This window comes from Hypanus sabinus, chromosome 24 (assembly GCF_030144855.1).
Source record: "Hypanus sabinus isolate sHypSab1 chromosome 24, sHypSab1.hap1, whole genome shotgun sequence".
In the NCBI taxonomy this organism is placed as follows: domain Eukaryota; kingdom Metazoa; phylum Chordata; class Chondrichthyes; order Myliobatiformes; family Dasyatidae; genus Hypanus; species Hypanus sabinus.
In genome coordinates this window covers 9,425,374-9,442,415 of record NC_082729.1, presented here as the reverse complement: position 1 = coordinate 9,442,415, position 17,042 = coordinate 9,425,374, and the positions used below count along the sequence as shown (strand labels likewise).

At 43.5% G+C, this 17,042-nt stretch overlaps 1 long non-coding RNA gene across 5 annotated transcripts in view; it reads right to left on the bottom strand.

The window, feature by feature from the left end:
- LOC132380449 (uncharacterized) overlaps positions 1–17,042 on the bottom strand; it is a 224,436-nt gene that overhangs the window by 199,384 nt on the left and 8,010 nt on the right. Inside the window, exon 3 of one of the 5 annotated variants that reach the window (XR_009507776.1) lies at positions 4,124–4,220. The exons of the other annotated variants lie outside the window; for them this stretch is intronic. This is a non-coding gene — a long non-coding RNA (uncharacterized LOC132380449). The remainder of the gene's footprint in view (positions 1–4,123; positions 4,221–17,042) is intronic. 5 annotated transcript variants of the gene reach the window in all.

Here is a 17,042-nt window from a genome sequence, read left to right as displayed (position 1 = left end):
CTCACTGGAATCCAGAAGAATAAGGGGGGATCTCATTGAAATCTGTCAAATGTTGAAAGGCTTTGATATAGTCCATATAGAGAAGATTTTTCCTATAGTGGTGGAATCTAGGACCTCAGAATAGAGAGACATCCATTTAGAATGGAGGCAAGGAGGGATTTCCTCAACCAGAGAGTGGTGAATCTGTGGAATTTGTTGCCACAAGTGGCTGTGAAGGCCAGGTCATTGGTTTATTGATCATTACCAAATGTCTTTCTGGTGCTTCCCGCACTCTCCCTGTCCCTTCCACTCCTTTGGGATGGCACAGTACCATAGTGGCCAGCATGACGCCTTACAGCACAGGCGAACCAGGTTCAATTCCCACTGTGGTCTGTTAGGAGTCTGCATGTTCTCCCCGTGACCGTGTGGGTCTCCTCCAGGTGCTCTGGTTTCCTCCCGCAGTCCAAAGACACACCGGTGGGTTGGTTAACTGGTCATTGTAAATTGTCCCCGATTACGCTAGGATGAACCAGAGGTTGCTAAGCAGCACGGCGTGACTCGAAGGTCTGGGACGGCCTACTCGGCGTTGTATCTCAATAAATGGATAAATTGTCCCAACCATGACCCCCCCCCGCCCCCATCCTACTCTCAGTTCACAATAGAGATCTTATCAGAATCAGGTTTATCATCACTCACATAAAAACCTCAAGACCATAAGCTGTCATGAAATTTGTATTTTGTTGCTACAGCAGTGCAGCGCAATACATAAAATTACTACAGTACTGTGCAAAAATCTTAGGCACCATACTTAGATTTATGTACCTAAGACGTTTCCACAGTACTGCAGTTCAGCCTTTGGAGTTGAACTTGAATATAGCTCGTTGACTATCAATTTATGACATTAACAGTGAATGCTTTGCCTTATTAAGTCTGTTTGAATCAGATTCAGATTTATAATCACTAACTCCAATAACGTGGAACTTGTTATTGTATAGCAGCAGTACCGTGCAAACATTTAAAATGATTGTAAACTATATAACTAAATAAATAATCCACAAGGAAAGAATACTGAGGTATTATGCTTGGACCATTCAGAAAGTTTACAGAGATGTCAGCAGGACCGGAGGACGAGTTTTATAAGGAATAGATTGAATAGGTTAGGACTTTATTCTCTGGAATGTTGAAAACTGAAAAGAGATTTGATTGAGGTATACAAAATTATGAGGTGTATGGATTGGGTAAATGCAAGACAGCTTTTTCTACCAAGTCTGGGTATGGCTACAATCAGAGTTCATAGGTTAAGGGGAAAAGGTAAAAGGTCACATGAGGGGAAACTTCTTCACTCGGAGTCGGGTGATGTGGGGGTGGAACGAGCTGCCAGTACAAGTGGAGGATGTGATTTTGATTTCAACATTTAAGAGAAGCCTGGATAAGGTACATGGATGGGAAGGATATGGAGGGCTATGGTCCATGTGCAGGCCAATGGGACAAGGCAGTTTAAATGGTTCAGCACAGACTAGATGGAACGAAGGGCCTGTTTCTGTTCTGTATTTTTCTATGACTCTAAGCTGTTTCTGGATCCTTGTGTTGGGTCTTCAGGCTCCTGTACTTCCTCCACAATGGTAGTAATGAGAAGACAGCGTGACTTGATGGTGAGCATCCTTAGTGATGGTTGCCACCTCTTGAAGATGTCCTTGATGATGGGGTGGGTTGTGCAAGTGATGAAGCTGGCTAAGTTTACCACCCTTTGCGGCGTCTTGTGATCCTAAGCAGCCTCCATAAGATATAGGAGCAGACTTGGCCAATCAAGTCTGCTCTGCCATCTCATTATGGCTGATCCATTTTCCCTCCCAGGCTTAGTCTCCTATCTTCTCCCTGTATCCCTTCACGCCCTGACTAATCAAGAATCTATCAACCTCTGCCTTAAGTGTACTCAGTGATTTGGCCTCCACAGCCGCCTGTGGCAACAAATTCCACAGATTCACCGCTCTCTGGATGAAGAAATTCCTCCTCATCTCCACTTTAAAAGGACACCCCTCTGAGGGTTTGGCTTCTGGTCCTCCACGTAGTTTAACATAGTGCAAAGCCTACAATTGATACAAGCAGTAAATTTTAACTCCTCCCTGGACAATGAATAGGCATCTGTGGTTTCGGTGGAAGACATATAAGATTTTGAGTTTCCGCACAAATTACAACATCAGAAGGAGAGGTTGCCCCAGTGATAAACATGTTCCAGGTAAAGTAACAGGAGGATGCTGAGCCTATCCCTCTGTCTTTTAGATCATTTCTGATTTGTGTCTTAATTCCAATTATGCATCCTGGTTCAAAGAACTTTAATACCTTCCCCTTACAAAAATCTATCTTGTTTAATCATGACATGAAGATATGTGTCTGGATACTGTGTGCTGAAATTCAGACGGTAATGAGGACTGACAACTATATCTGCAAAGGGAATTAGACATGCCAGTGTGAAGCTCGTCTAGAAAACACTGCCAAATGACTGTATTTGTCTGCACAGCAACACACACACTCAAAGTGCTGGAGGAACTCAGCAGGCCAGGCACCATCTATGGAGTTGATGATTGGAAGCCTGGGCCCCCTTGGGATGCCATGTCTGACTTTCTTCGGAGTAAGCGCAGTCCAAATTGGCAGGAAATTGTCTCCTTCTCATCGAAGCAGTACTGAGGTGAGTGGAACTCCAGGCCGTGCAGTGAGTTCTGGTGAAAGTGCTCAGCACAATGCATCGACGGATTATACCCCTCCACGGATGCTGCCTGACTTGCTGATTTTTTCCCCCCATTATTTTGTGGGTTGCTCAGGACTTCCAGCTTTTTCCCATCGGCATCATGGTAGCAAAGAGATTAGTGCAACCCTATTACAACTCGGGGCTCTGGAGTTTGGAGAAGAATCTTGGAGTCCTCTGTAAGCAATTTATTTATCTATTTAATTATTTATTGAGATACCACCTGGAAAAGGCTCTTCCTGCCCATCAAGCTGCACTACCCAGCAATCCACTGATTTATCCCTGGCCTAATCACAGTAAAATTTACAATGAACAATTAACTTTTCAACTGGTATGTGTTTGGACTATGGGCCAGGAGACCAATAGATTTCAATAGTGTCCAATAGATTACTGATGTCATTTGGTGTTCTACAGAGTGGAGCATTTGATGTCTGGCAAAGGATCTATTCGTCTTTCACACACCAGGTCAAATCCTTCTGTTTAACTGGCGGAGTGTATGTTTTATTGAAATTATAAACACAAGATGCTGGGAAAACAGAGTTACACACAGGGCAGGGTAGAGTGGTGGTTAGCACAATGCTTTACAGTACCAGCGACCCAATGTAAGGAGTTTGAACTTTTTTTAAAAAATTTTTACGTATTGAGATACAGTGCGGAATTGTCCCTTTCCTCCTTTTGAGAAGTGCTGCCCCGCAATTCCTAGTCATGTGAGAATTTACAATGATCAACTAATCTACCATCCACTGCATCTTTGGACTGTGGGAGGAAACCAGAGCACCCAGAGGAAAACCCAGGTGGTCACGGGGAGAACGTACAAACTCCTTACAGGCAGCAGCTGGAATTGAACCCAGGTCCTTGCTTCTGTAAAGCGTTATGCTAACCTCTAGGCCACCTTGCCACCCCAGCTTTATACATTCCTTCCCACGTGTGTGTAGGTTTCCTCCCACAGTCCAAAGTCGTACCAGTTTTTGTAGGTTAATTGATCATTGTCAATTATTCTATGAGTTGGCTCAGGTTAATCAGTGTGTGGCTGGGTGGTGCAGCTCAAAGCCGTCTCTAAGTTTAATATAAAATATTCCTTCAGAATCTCTCGTGTTTATGATTTGTCCACACATTGCAGGTTTATGACTGACTAATTCAGGATAATGAATGCAAAGGTTTCCTTTGATAGTTTACCTCTCACTGTGGAGCATGATATTTTCTCTGAATGGAAAAGAACTATCTCCCAATTCCCTTACCAGCACCACCTACTCAGTGGCAAAAAAAAATGACTCATCGGCAGTAGTTCAAAGTTCAAAGTTCAGATTAAATTTATTATCAGACTAAATATATGTCACCAGACACTACTCTGAGTACTAGGTACTAGCCCCCCAATCATTGAGGACAATCAAAAGGCAATACCTCAAGAAGGCTGCACTCATCTTCAAGGACTCCCACCACCCAGGACATGCCCTCTTCTCATTAACACGTCCAAAATGCCAGAGGAACTTAGCAGCGTCTATGGAAATGAATAAACAGTCAACGTTTGGGCTGAGACCCTTCATCAGGCCTCCTCTTATCAGGAAGGAAGTACAGGAGCTTAAAGATACACACACAGTGTTTTAGGAATAGCTTCTTCCCCTCTGCCATCATATTTCAGAACAGTCCTGAAACCTGTGAATACTCCCTTATTATTTGCTCTAATTGAATTTTTATTTATGTTCCTTTAGTAATTTATAATATATATTACGCATTACATTGTACTGCTGCTGCAAAACAACCAATTTCTTGACATATGCTAGTGATATTAAACCTGATTCCAATTCTGATTCTGAAGACTGAAAAGACAAAGGACATTCTAGCCAAAATCAGAATCGGACTCAGGTTTAATATCATTGGCGTATGTTGTGAAATTTGTTGTTATACGGCAGCAATACATAAAAGTAAAAATTGCAAGTTATGTTAAGAAGTATATATATGTATGTTAAAAGTAAGTGGTGAAAAAAGAGAAAAGAAAGTTGTGAGGTAGTGTTTGTGGGTTCAATGTCCATTCAGAAATCAGATGGCAGAGGGGAATAAGCTGTTACTGAATCATTGAGTGTGTGCCATCGGTCTCCTGTACCTCCTCCCTGGTGGTAACAATGAGAAGAGGGCATGCCCTGGGTGGTTGGCGTCCTTAATGATGGATACCGCCTTTTTGAGGCTTCACTCCTCGAAGTTGTCATGGAAACCATGGAGACGAGTGCACATGATGGAGTTGACTAACTTTACAACTCTCTGCAGCTTATTTTGATTCTGTGCAGCGTACACCCCACCCCCATGGCAGACAGTGATGCAGCCAGCACCAACTAAATTAATTTATTAAACTCCAGTCTTTATTTCCTCTCGCAACAGTCTGCTAGAGGAACTCAGTGGTTCAAGTAACAACTGTGGGAGGAAATAAATTGTCAATGTTTCTGTTTGAAATCTTGCAGCAGGACTTTATATTTCTGTCCCCGATTCTGTGAAGGATGTTAAGGTAAGATTTTATTTAGGTAAAACCAATATTGATGGTAAACGCAGGATCTCCAAGCATTAAAACAGAAAGTATCCCAAATACTGAGACTGAAGGGAGATTGAGAAGATTGAGGGGAGATTCGATACAGGTATACAAAATTAGGAGGGATATAGATAGAGTAAATGCAAGCAGGCTTTTTCCACTGAGGTTGGGTGGGACTACAACCAGTGGTCCTGGGTTAAGGGTGAAAGGTGAAAAGTTTAAGGGGAACATGAGGGGGAACTTCTTCACTCAGAGGGTGGTGACAGTGTGGAATGAGCTGCCAGTGGAAGTGCTGGATTTCAATGTTTAAGAGAAATTTGGATAGGTACATGGATGGGAGGGGTATGGAGGGCCTTGTTCTTGGTGCAGGTTGATGGCGCTGGGAGGTTTAAATGGTTCGGCATGCACTAGATGAACCAAGGGGCCTGATTCTATGCTGGAGTTTTCTATGTCTAGGATGTAACACATCCATTGAATTCAATCTAGTTCCTCCAAAAATTACAGTGTTAGCAAATATGTGTTGGCATTAAAAAAAACACAAAGTAGAATAATACTATGGGCGGAGATTGAGAACACTTGTTTATGTCCTCTGTGTTACTTAGTTTAATGGTTTTCAGGTAAAACTCCAACAGGGAGGCACAAGAGATGGAAGGTACCGGAATCTGAAACAACAAGTAGCTGGTTGAACTCAGCAGGCTGAGCAGCATCCGTGGGGGAAAGGAATTGTCGATGTTGCAGGTTAATAGCTACATCAGTCCCATTGAAGGGTGTTTGATCTGAGTTTGTTACGTCACCAAAGACTCCAGCAAAATTCCTCAGATGTACCACCATGGAGAGCATTCTGAATGGTTGCAACACATCCAGGTACAGAGTCTCCAATGTGCAGGATCACAAGGGATTGCAGAGGGTTGTAGAGTCAACCAGCTCCATTAAAGGGAGCAATCCTTCCTCACCATCAAGAACCTGGTGTAGGTTTTCAGAAATAAAATGTCAGAGGAGTCTAAAGTTTAAGGAAAACTGTAACAACTTATTTATTGTCCTCCAATCACAGGACATAAAGCATGATAAAAAAAATTGGCGTAATTATATCATCGCGTCAGACCAGGTTCTTAAAGTGAACTCCAACTCAATGTTAGTGTTTGTGAATTATGCACTTTTTCACCTATTACATTACTCTAGGTCGTGGCTATCCCTCAAGGTCAAGGATGATGTCCTTCGTTCCGTTGATCTCTCACAGAGCGAAGACGCCTGTGCGTGTATTTGTTTAACGTGTACTTGATGTTGCACTCCAAGAAGCACACGATACTTCACAAATCAGCCAACTGATTCCAATGGCATGGAAACCACGACGATTGGAGCTGACAGATTTGTTGCAGCCCTCATCTGCCTTCACAGCCGTTGAGTTCGAAGTAACTTCGTCCACCTGTTCCACCGTTGAGGTCTTGGTTGGATTGTTCTTTGTCAGGGACCTCACCCTCGACCTTACCACCATGGGTGACCCTACCAGGAGCATAGCTCCAGACGGTATCGCTCTCGGGATCTCAGGACCACACGAGCTTCTCCAAGGTGACAAACCACGGAGAAGATTACTCTAGGACGGTGCCTCAAGAAAGTGGAATCCACCATCAAGTACCCTCACCATCTGGGACGTGCCGTCTTCTCATTACTACCTTCAGGGAGGAGGTACAGGAACCTGGAGGACCACACTCAGTGTTCCAGGAACAGCTTCTTCCTATCCACCATCAGACTTCTGAATGGTCCACGAAGCCATGAACTCTACCTCACTATTCCTCTTTCACAATATTTATTTATTTATTGTAACGGAGTATTTTTTTATGTCTTGCACTCTACAGCTGCCACAAAAACGACCATCTTCATGACATGCAGTATGTCAGTAATGATAATCCTGATTCTGAATTCCAATGATTTGGAGAATTCCTGCAGCAGATTGTAAATCTACAAATGAATTTTGCATAGATAAACAAAGTAAAGTGCATAAATTAAATATTGAAAGGCGCACAGTGCAAATTATCTGGTGACACTTTGAGATTGCAGGGTTCTTAGTATGATCAACGATCCCAGCCATCCATCCAGCATCCTCTTTGACTTTCTACCATCGGGCAGGAGACTCCGATGCATAAAGACAAGAACGGTCAGGATGGGAAACAACTTCTTCCCTCAGGCCATTAGGATTCTGGACTCCCTGCCGCATCGCATTCAAAGTGTCACTGCTTAATCTGTTCTGTTTCTTACAATATTTAATTTATGCACTTAACACTGTTTATTTATGCATAATTCACACACACACACACACACACACACACACATATGGATTATGCATAAATATGGATTTTCATCCTTACTTCCACAAGTTATTGGGTGTTACATGTGTGTTACATGTACTACAGTGCTTTACACCCCTGGTCCAGAGAAATGTCTCGTTTAACAGTATACATGTATATAGTTAAATGACAATAAACTTAACTTGACTTGACTTGTTGCTCCAAACTTCCACCAGTCTATACGAAAACCCTAGTTGTTTGTATCTGACTAAGACTTGAATGAGTTTAATTGATGACGGTGAAATATTACAGCTGGGATCGATTCTTCTAATGAACATGGAGCAGAAACTCAAATGCAAGGGGTAGATTACTGCTGAGCCCTGACAAGATCGGAAGAAAACTCGTTAGAAGGTTTTGCCGTGTTTGGCGAAAGCCTCCTATCTTTGACCACATCACAACTGTGTCACTTAAACCGCGCAATAGAACACTCAGAGCGGATCCTCACAAAGACATTAATTCTTTTAAGACTATCAATCACCATCTATAGAAAGAAGCATCGCTTTACAAAAAGAAACAAATCAGTGGCAATTGTCTTTTTTCGCATTTTCTCTCCAATGGTATTATTGACGAAAGGATTGCTTTCATATGCTCTCTGTGCAACGTTTACAAAGGTTTCATCAATACTGAGCCAGGCTTACAAGAAACCAAAAAAAAACTACTAATTCTTTGCTTCTGATAGAACATTACCATAATACTCTGGGTAAATTAGGAGAGATTTTCATTTCGATTTACATCGGCAATTGTTACGTGGTCTATCATTAGCACAAATACTGAAATACAATGTTTCCTGAGCCTGTCATCAATACAAATCATTCCAACCACAAGTACAAGGTAGGGCTAAAGGAAAAAAAAGAGTATAAACCTGATGAAGGGTCTTAAACATCAACTGTTTTTCATTTTCATAGATGCTGCCTGACCTGCTGAATTCTTCTAGCATTTTGTGTGTGTTCCTTTTTATCACTACTTCCTTCTCAGTCCCAATGAAAGATTTCGGCCCGAAACTTACTTACTTAGTGCCAGACGCCACTAAGTCCCCAATCTTGGAGGTCCAATTGACCACTCTTAGTCTGGCCTTGACCCTTTGACCTGTTTGGCTTGGGTGACCTTACCAAGAGCCAAAGCATAAGGCCCTGACTCTCTGGGTCACTGAGGCAGACAAGCCTCCAAGCCCTACGATAAGGTTGCGGTCCTCTCGGAGGGCTGTGTGGTAAGAACACGGTATAAAGTACTCCCATAACTCAGCACTGGAGGACTGGGACCTGTGAAACAATATGTGAGATTTATTGCCGATGCGATGTCTGCAATGAAATATTGATGCCACGTTGGCATAATGTAAATATTTCAAACAAAAGTAATGATACACTGGGTACTGTGAATGAAGATAAATAAATATCCACTATTGTATAATTGCAAATTGTATGAATAATATTTATTTATGGAAATGAAGACAAAACAAACTGGTTGCACAGTGCTGTCATCCCGAGCTTTCCAGTCCGAGTCAGGTGAGGCATGGTGGGGTAATGGTGGATCCAGGGACCCTGTTCCCAGAGTAGCTAGGCACTCCTACTAGAACTCTGGGTAACTCTGGGTCTGATCCTCAATACTGATGATTCTGTGAAGCTTTGCTAGTGTTCAAAAGTCTCATATTTAAAGAGAGATGCACTTAGATCGTGCTCATCATCGTTATTATGTGCCGTGGCGTAAGACATGGTCAATCCTGGTCTTCCAGCTGTTTTTAGGTGCTTTTGGGGAAGGTACCCTTCACACTGCTGTTCTTACCCTTGACTGTGATTGTTCTTGGCAAATGTTCCTACAGAAGTGGCTTCTTCTGGGCAGTGTCTGTACAAGATGGGTGACACCAGCCGTTACCGATATTCTTCGGAGATTGTCTGTGCGGTGTCAGTGATCGCATATCCAGGACCTGTGATACGCACCAGCTGCCCATACGACTGTCCACCACCTGCCCCCATGGGCTTATGTGACCCTTATCGGGGATTAAGCAAGTGCTACACCTTATTAAAGGGGGGGACCCGCAGGCTGGCGGAGAGAAGGAGTGGCCAGGTCGTACAACACGGCACTTAACAAAAGAACTTCCAGACAAGCAGTGAAAGGCATCATTTGTGTTAACATCCAATGCACAAAATGATGTACAGGGGGCAGCTGGAAAGCGTGGCCACACATCCCAGCCCCCCCCCCCGCCCGGAATGCGTCACAGAGCAACACAAACAACAACAGCAGAACATGAGAAAAGAGGGGAGCAAATCCCTTTCTCACCTTCCCAATACCCACCCGTTCACACACACAGACAGGCCGCCAACCCTAAGACAGGGCCACCTCTGGGCCTCAGGTCCTTGGTCCCTGATTCTCAGGTTTGCGGAAAAATAGGCCAGCCCCTTTTGACTGTCTGAGCACATGCTTGATCTTCAGGCCTTGATCTGTCCACTGGATGTAGATGTGGGTGTGGATTGCCCAAACTGAATTGTCCCTGAATTAAGGAGGGATCCTCAGCGTTGGGCCTTGACTGAGATTGTTTCAGTCTGGATGAGGATATCAGATTTCTTTCTCTGAATGACATTGAGCTGTAAAGCAGAAGACCACTGAAACAGGCCCTTCGGTCCATCTAGTGAATGCTAAACTGTTATTCTACTTAGGTTCATCACCCTGCACCTGAATCATAGACCTCATATGCCTCTAATCCAAAATCTCTTAAATGTTGAAATCGAAACCACATCTACAACTTCCACTGGCAGCTCATTCCACACTCACACCACCCTCTGAGTGAAGAATTTCTCCCTCAGGTTCCCCTTCAATGTTTCACCTTTCACCCTTAACCTATGAGTTCTAGTCCCACGCAATGTTAGTGGAAAAATCCTGTTTGCATTTACCCTACCTATGCATGGTGGCAGATGATAGGCGAAACCCTCCCTTCCAGCTCTTTATCTCCTTCACCAGTCAAATTCCCAGCTCTTTACTTCAGCTCCTCCCATTCTCCTGGTTTCACCTATCACCTACAATCTTGTACCTCTTCCTCTCCTCCCCCACCTTCTCACTCTGACTTCTCACCTTTCTTTCCAGTCCCGAGGAAGGGTCTCGCCCTAAATGTCAACTGTTCCCACATTTCCATAGACACTGCCTTGCCTGCTGAGCTCGTCCAGCATTTTGTATGTATCGTAAGATCTTAAGATATTGCAGAAGAATTAGGCCATTTGGCCCAATGAGTCTACTCCACCATTTCAGCATGGCTGATCCAAATTTTCCTCTCTGCCCCAATTTCCTGCCTTCTTCCCGTACCCCTCATGTCCTGACCAATCAAGAATCTATAATCCCTGCCTTACATATACATAAATCTTGGCCTACTTGCTGCTTGTGCCAAAGAGTTCCAGTTTTAACACTCTCCGAATAGCTAAAGAAATCCCTCCTCATCTTTATTCTAAAAGGATGCCCCATTGTTCTGAGGCTGGGTCCTCTGGTCTTAGACTCTCCCACCGCAGAAATCATCTTTTTAACATCCACTTTAACAAGGCGTTTCACCATTCGATAGGTTTCAATTAAGTCTTCCCTCATTCTTCTGAATTCCACTGAACACAGGTCCAGAGCCTTAAAATGCTGCTCATACGACAAGCCATTCAATCCTGGAATCATTTTTGTGAACCTCCTTTGAACCCTCTCCAGTTTCAGCACATCCTTTCTAAGATAAAGGACCCAAAGCTGCTCACAATACTCAAAGTGAGGCCTCACCAAAACTTTATACAGTTTCAACATTACATCCTTGCTTTTATATTCTAGTCCTCTTGAAATGAGTGCTAACATGACATTTGCCTTCCTTACCACAGACTCAACCTGCAAATTAACCTTTAGGGAATCCTGCACAAAGACTACCAAGTCCCTTTGCACCTCATTTTTTTGTATTTACTCTAGAAAATTTAGAAAATAGTCAACCCTTTCTACTACAGTGCATGACAATACACTGTATTACATCTGCAATTTCTTTGCCCATTCTCCTAATCTGCTTGTCCTTCTGTAGACTCTCTACTCCTTCAAAGCTACCTGCCCTTCCTTCTATCTTCAGTACTATCTGCAAACTTTGCAACAAAGCTATCAATTCCCTCATCCAAATCATTGACATATAACAAAAAAAGATACAGTCCCAAAGCAGACTCCTGCGGAACACCACTAGTTACTGGCAACCAGCCAGAAAATGCTCTCTTTATTCTCACACTTTGCCCCCTGCCAATCCACCACCGCTTTATCCATGCTAGAATCTTTCCTGTAATACCACGGGCTTGTCGCTTGTTAAGCAGCCCCATGTGTGTCAACTTGTCAAAGGCTCTTTGAAAACTCAAAAACACAACGTCAACTGATTTTTCTTATAGACAATAGACAATAGACAGTAGGTGCAGGAGTAGGCCATTCGGCCCTTCTAGCCAGAACCACCATCCACTGTGATCACGGATCATACACAATCAGTGCCCCATTCCTGACCTCTCCCCATATCCCTTGACCCCGCTATCTATAAGAGCTCTATCTAACTCTCTCTTGAATGCATCCAGAGACTTGGCCTCCACTGCCTTCTGGGGCAGAGAATTCCACATATCCACCACTCTCTGAGTGAAAAAGTTCTTCCGCATCTCCGTTCTAAATGGCCTACCCCTTATTCTTAAACTGTGGCCTCTAGTTCTGGACTCACCCATCAGTGGGAACATACTTTCTGCCTCCAGTGTGTCCAATCCCTTAATAATCTTATATGTTTCAATCAGTTTCTTTGTCTATATTGCTTGTTGTTTCTTCAAAGAATGCCAACAGATTTATCAGACAAGATTTTCCTTTGAGGAAACCGTACTGACTATGGCGTATTTTATCATGTGGCTCCAAGTACCCCGAGACCTCACCCTTAACAATTGACTCCAATATCTTCTCAACCAATGAGGTCAGACTAACTGGCCTATAGTGTCCTTTCTTCTACCTCTCTCCCTTCTAGAAGAGTGGAGTGACACTTACAATTTGCCAGTCTTCCGGAGCCATTCCAGAAGCTAGTAATTCTTGAAAAACTATTACTAATCCCGCCGCAATCTCTTCAGCCACCTCTTTCAGAACTCTGGGGTGTATACTTCCTGGTCCAGGTGACTTATCTACCTTTATACCTTTCAGTTTCCCAAGAACCATCTCTCTAGTAGTGGCAACTTCACATACCTCATAATCCCTGAACCTTGGAACTTCCACCACATTGCTAATGTCTTCTAAAGTGAAGACTGACACAAAATACTTATTCAGTTCGTCCACTATTTTTTTGTCCACTTTACTGCCTCTCCAGCATCGTTTTCTAGCAGTCCGATATCCACTCTCACATCTCCTTTACACTTTATATATCTGAAGAAACTTCTGGTATTCCATTTAATATTACTGGTTAGCTTACCTTCGTATTCCATCTTTACCTTCTTAATGACTTTTTAGTTGCCTTCTGTGGGTTTTTTAAAAGCTTCCCAATCTTCTAACTTCCCACTTACTTTTACTTCGTTATCTGCCCTCCCTTTGACTTTTATGTGGGCTTTGACTTCTCTTGTCATCCACAGTTGTGTTATCTTTCCTTTAGAATACTTCTTCTTCTTTGAGATGTTTATATTCCGTGCCTTATGAATCGCTTCCAGAAATTCCAGCTGTTGGTGCTCTCTCGTAATCCCTGCCAGTGTTTTAATCCAATCAATTCTGGCCAACTCCTCTCTCATGTCTATGTAATTCCATTTACTCCATTGTAATACTGATACATCTGTCTTTAGCTTTTCCTTCTGAAATTTCAGGGTGAATTCAATCATATTATCAACATTTGCCCCGAAGGTTTCTTTTTACCTTAAGATCTGTAATCAATTCTGGTTCATTGCACAACACGCAATCCAGATTAGCTGATCCCCTAAAGGGCTTAACCACGAGCTGCTCTAAAAAGCTATCTCACAGGCAATCTAGAGGTTCCCTCTCTTGGAATCCAGTGCCAACCTGATTTTCCCAGTTTACCTGCATATTGAAATCCCCATGACTATTGCAACATTGCCCTTTTGGAATCCATTTTCCTTCTCCCATTGTAATCTGTAGACCACATCCTTACTACTGTTTGGGGTCCGTATACAACTTCCAACTGGGAATTTTTACCCTTTGATGCACCATCAATAACTCTCCGAGACGTGAGGCGAGATATTGGCTTTTATTGACTGGAAGAAAGAACAAGCAGCAATTGACCACCATGCTACGTCCTGGAGACTGAGGGCAGGCCTCAGGCCCCAATCACCTTTATACCGGGGTCTGTGGGAGGAGCCACAGGAGCAGTCAGCAGGGGGCGTGTCCACAGGGGTCTGTGGGAGGAGCCACAGGAGCAGTCAGCAGAGGGGCGTGTCCACAGGGGTCTGTGGGAGGAGCCACAGGAGCAGTCAGCGGGGGGGGGGGGGGGGGGGGGGTGTCCAGACAGGTATATGTAGTTCACCGCACCCTTGCTGTTCCTTAGCCCTATCCACAACAATTCAACACCTCCTCAGCCTATGTCACCTCTTTCTAATGATTCAAGTTCATGTTTTTTTCCCGGCAGAACAACGCCACCCCCTCTGCCTTCCTGCCTGTTCTTTCGATACAATGCATATCCTTGAACTTTAAGCTCCCAGCTTTAATCTTCTTTCAGCTGTGATTCAGTGATGCCTACAATATCATACATGCCAATCTGCAACTGCGCCTGAAGTTCATCAACCTTACTCCATGTACTGCGTGCATTCAAATATAACTCCTTTGGTCCTGTATTCCGCCGTTGGGATTTTGTCCACCTTTTACGCTGCAGCTCATCCTGTTGGCTGCAGTTTCGGCCTGTCAACGGCCTCTCCTCACTCCACACTGCTTCAGTTGAACACTAATGGCTCGCTTTGGAGCTAGTGGCTACAGCCAGCTGGATCCTGTTCCTTGCTTTTCGTGGGAGCTTACTGTGCATAAGTTGGCACTTGTGTTTCCTGCACTGCAGGAGACGTTCCTCTTTGTTGGCTGCAAGGAGCTCTAGGAATGGCATGAAAGTTACCATGGAAACACAAATCTCCCTGCTATTTCTGGAAGCTTACGGCACAGTTTTTGTCTGCCCTGTTTCCTGCTTTCCAGCTCCAAATTCGCTCAGAAGGAAAAAATAAAGCAACTGACTGCTTGCAAAGGGCTTGGAGACCGAAGTCATGAGCGGTGTTTAAATAAGTGCGAGTTCATTCAGCGAGAAGGCCAACATGCCAGAGGTTTGCTGATAAAATCATGATTTATATATCATCTCAAAAATTGCAGCGGGTAAAGCAGGCTGCTTCATTTCAGGATTTTAATACTTTTCAAGAATCAGTCAGGCATCATATTATTAGTTTATAATGTCCTTGGTTATAACAAAATACATTTATATAACATCTTTAAATTTCATTGCTCACCCCAGTAACTCTGCTGGCAGATAATATCACAGAACAGGAAGCTGGTTCTTTTTATTGAGATACAGCACAGCGTAGTCCCTTGCCACCCAGCAAAACATCAATTTATTTGAGACAATTTCTAATGGCCAATTGGTACGTCTTAGGACTGTGGGAGGAGACCAAAGCACCCAGAAGAAACACATGTGGTCATGGGGTGAATGTACATGCTCCTTATGGGCAGCGGCGGGCATTGAACCCAGGTCACCTGTACTGTAAAGTGTTGCGCTAACCACCATGCTGCTGTGCCACCCAAGATTTCTGGCCCTGTCTTGAATTTGCCCTATTGGTGTCCATTATTTCACTCTGGAAAACACATACAATCAAACAGAGCTTCTGGGATACTGGTGAGCCCCAGAACTCTCTCTTACAGGTGGCTCCTTGTAAGTGTCGAAATGGGTTGGACTCATATAGAAGACTGTGCAGCACACTAGCATAGCGATTAGCTTAACCTTATAAGACCAACAATCTGTTGTGTATTTAATATATCAGCCATATCTGGGTAGTATTGATTAAGCATTTTACGAGTTGTATGTAAAACTATGTGAATAATATACGTTACTATGCCACCATGTCATACGCACACCTCGCTAAAAGTGAAAGTAACAGACTCCTTTGTTTCTCTTTTGATTATTTTTGTGTTTTGGAGTTACAAAACGTAACACAATTAATGTTCAATTGCTGCTTACAAGGGGCTTGTACCTTCTTCCTGTGACTGCATGGGTATCCTCGTTTTCCTCCCACATTCCAACGTGTACGGGTTAATAAGGGTTAGCGCGTAGTACATTGGCGCCAGAGGCGTGGTGATCCCTGTGAGCTACCCCCCGCACAACTGTGTTAGTCACTGATGCAAAGACACGTTTCACTGTACATTTTGACGTACACTCAAGATTCAAAGATTCAAAGCACATTGATTATCAAAGTACGTCTGCAGTATACAACCCTGAGATCCATCCTCCAACTAACAGCCACGAAACAACGAAAGAAAAACCATGGAACCCGTTCAACGAAAAACACCATAGAACCATAGAACACTACAGCACAGTACAGGCCCTTCAGCCCTCCATGTTGTGCTGACCCATATAATCCTTAAAAAAAAGTACTAAACCCACACTACCCCATAACCCTCTATTTTTCTTTCATCCATGTGCCTGTCCAAGAGGCTCTTAAATACCCCTAATGTTTTAGCCTCCACCACCATCCCTGGCAAGTCATTCCAGGTACTCACAACTCTCTGTGTAAAAAACTTACCCCTGATGTCTCCCCTAAACTTCCCTACCTTAATTTTGTACATATGCCCTCTGGAGTTTGCTATTGGTGCTCTGGGAAACAGGAACTGACTATCCACCCTATCTATGCCTCTCATAATCTTGTAGACCTCAAGCCCCCAACGTGCACAAAAAAAGAGCGAATCACACAAGCACCACAAAAATATGAAACACCATACTACAAATCATTGAAAGAGTACAGGCAGATTCATTTCTGCTCTGTTCAGTTCAATCTAGCACTGTTCGTTGACTGCATGTAACCATATAAACATTTAGATCTTCTACCTTTTCAGAAAAAAAGACACTTTGCTACTTCCCTCTGTCTTCTCTACCCAACCCAGAATCATGTTTGGCTCTGTGGTACCAGTTCTGTCAAATTCCAGTACCTTAACCATCTCCTGCTCTTTATGAAAGGGGGAGCAAGTTAGGGCTGTTAAGTGTGCAGGACCAAATTTTCATCTGGAAGTGTGTGAGAAGAAATCCATTTCAAAAAATATTAATTTCTGCAGGAAAGAAAACTCATATGGAGAGTTTAGCACAATCAAATTCGAACAGAAGACAGGCTAAGTGAACCATATCGGATTCATTGCGAGATTCCTTCATGCCCATGCGGCCGATCGATCACACCGTGAATCAATTGGGACTCGTACGTGCGGGAGGCACTCTCTCCTTTTGCATGGGGTTTTAACTGCGTAGATTCCCTGCCTCGGTGTGCCCATTTCATGGCTC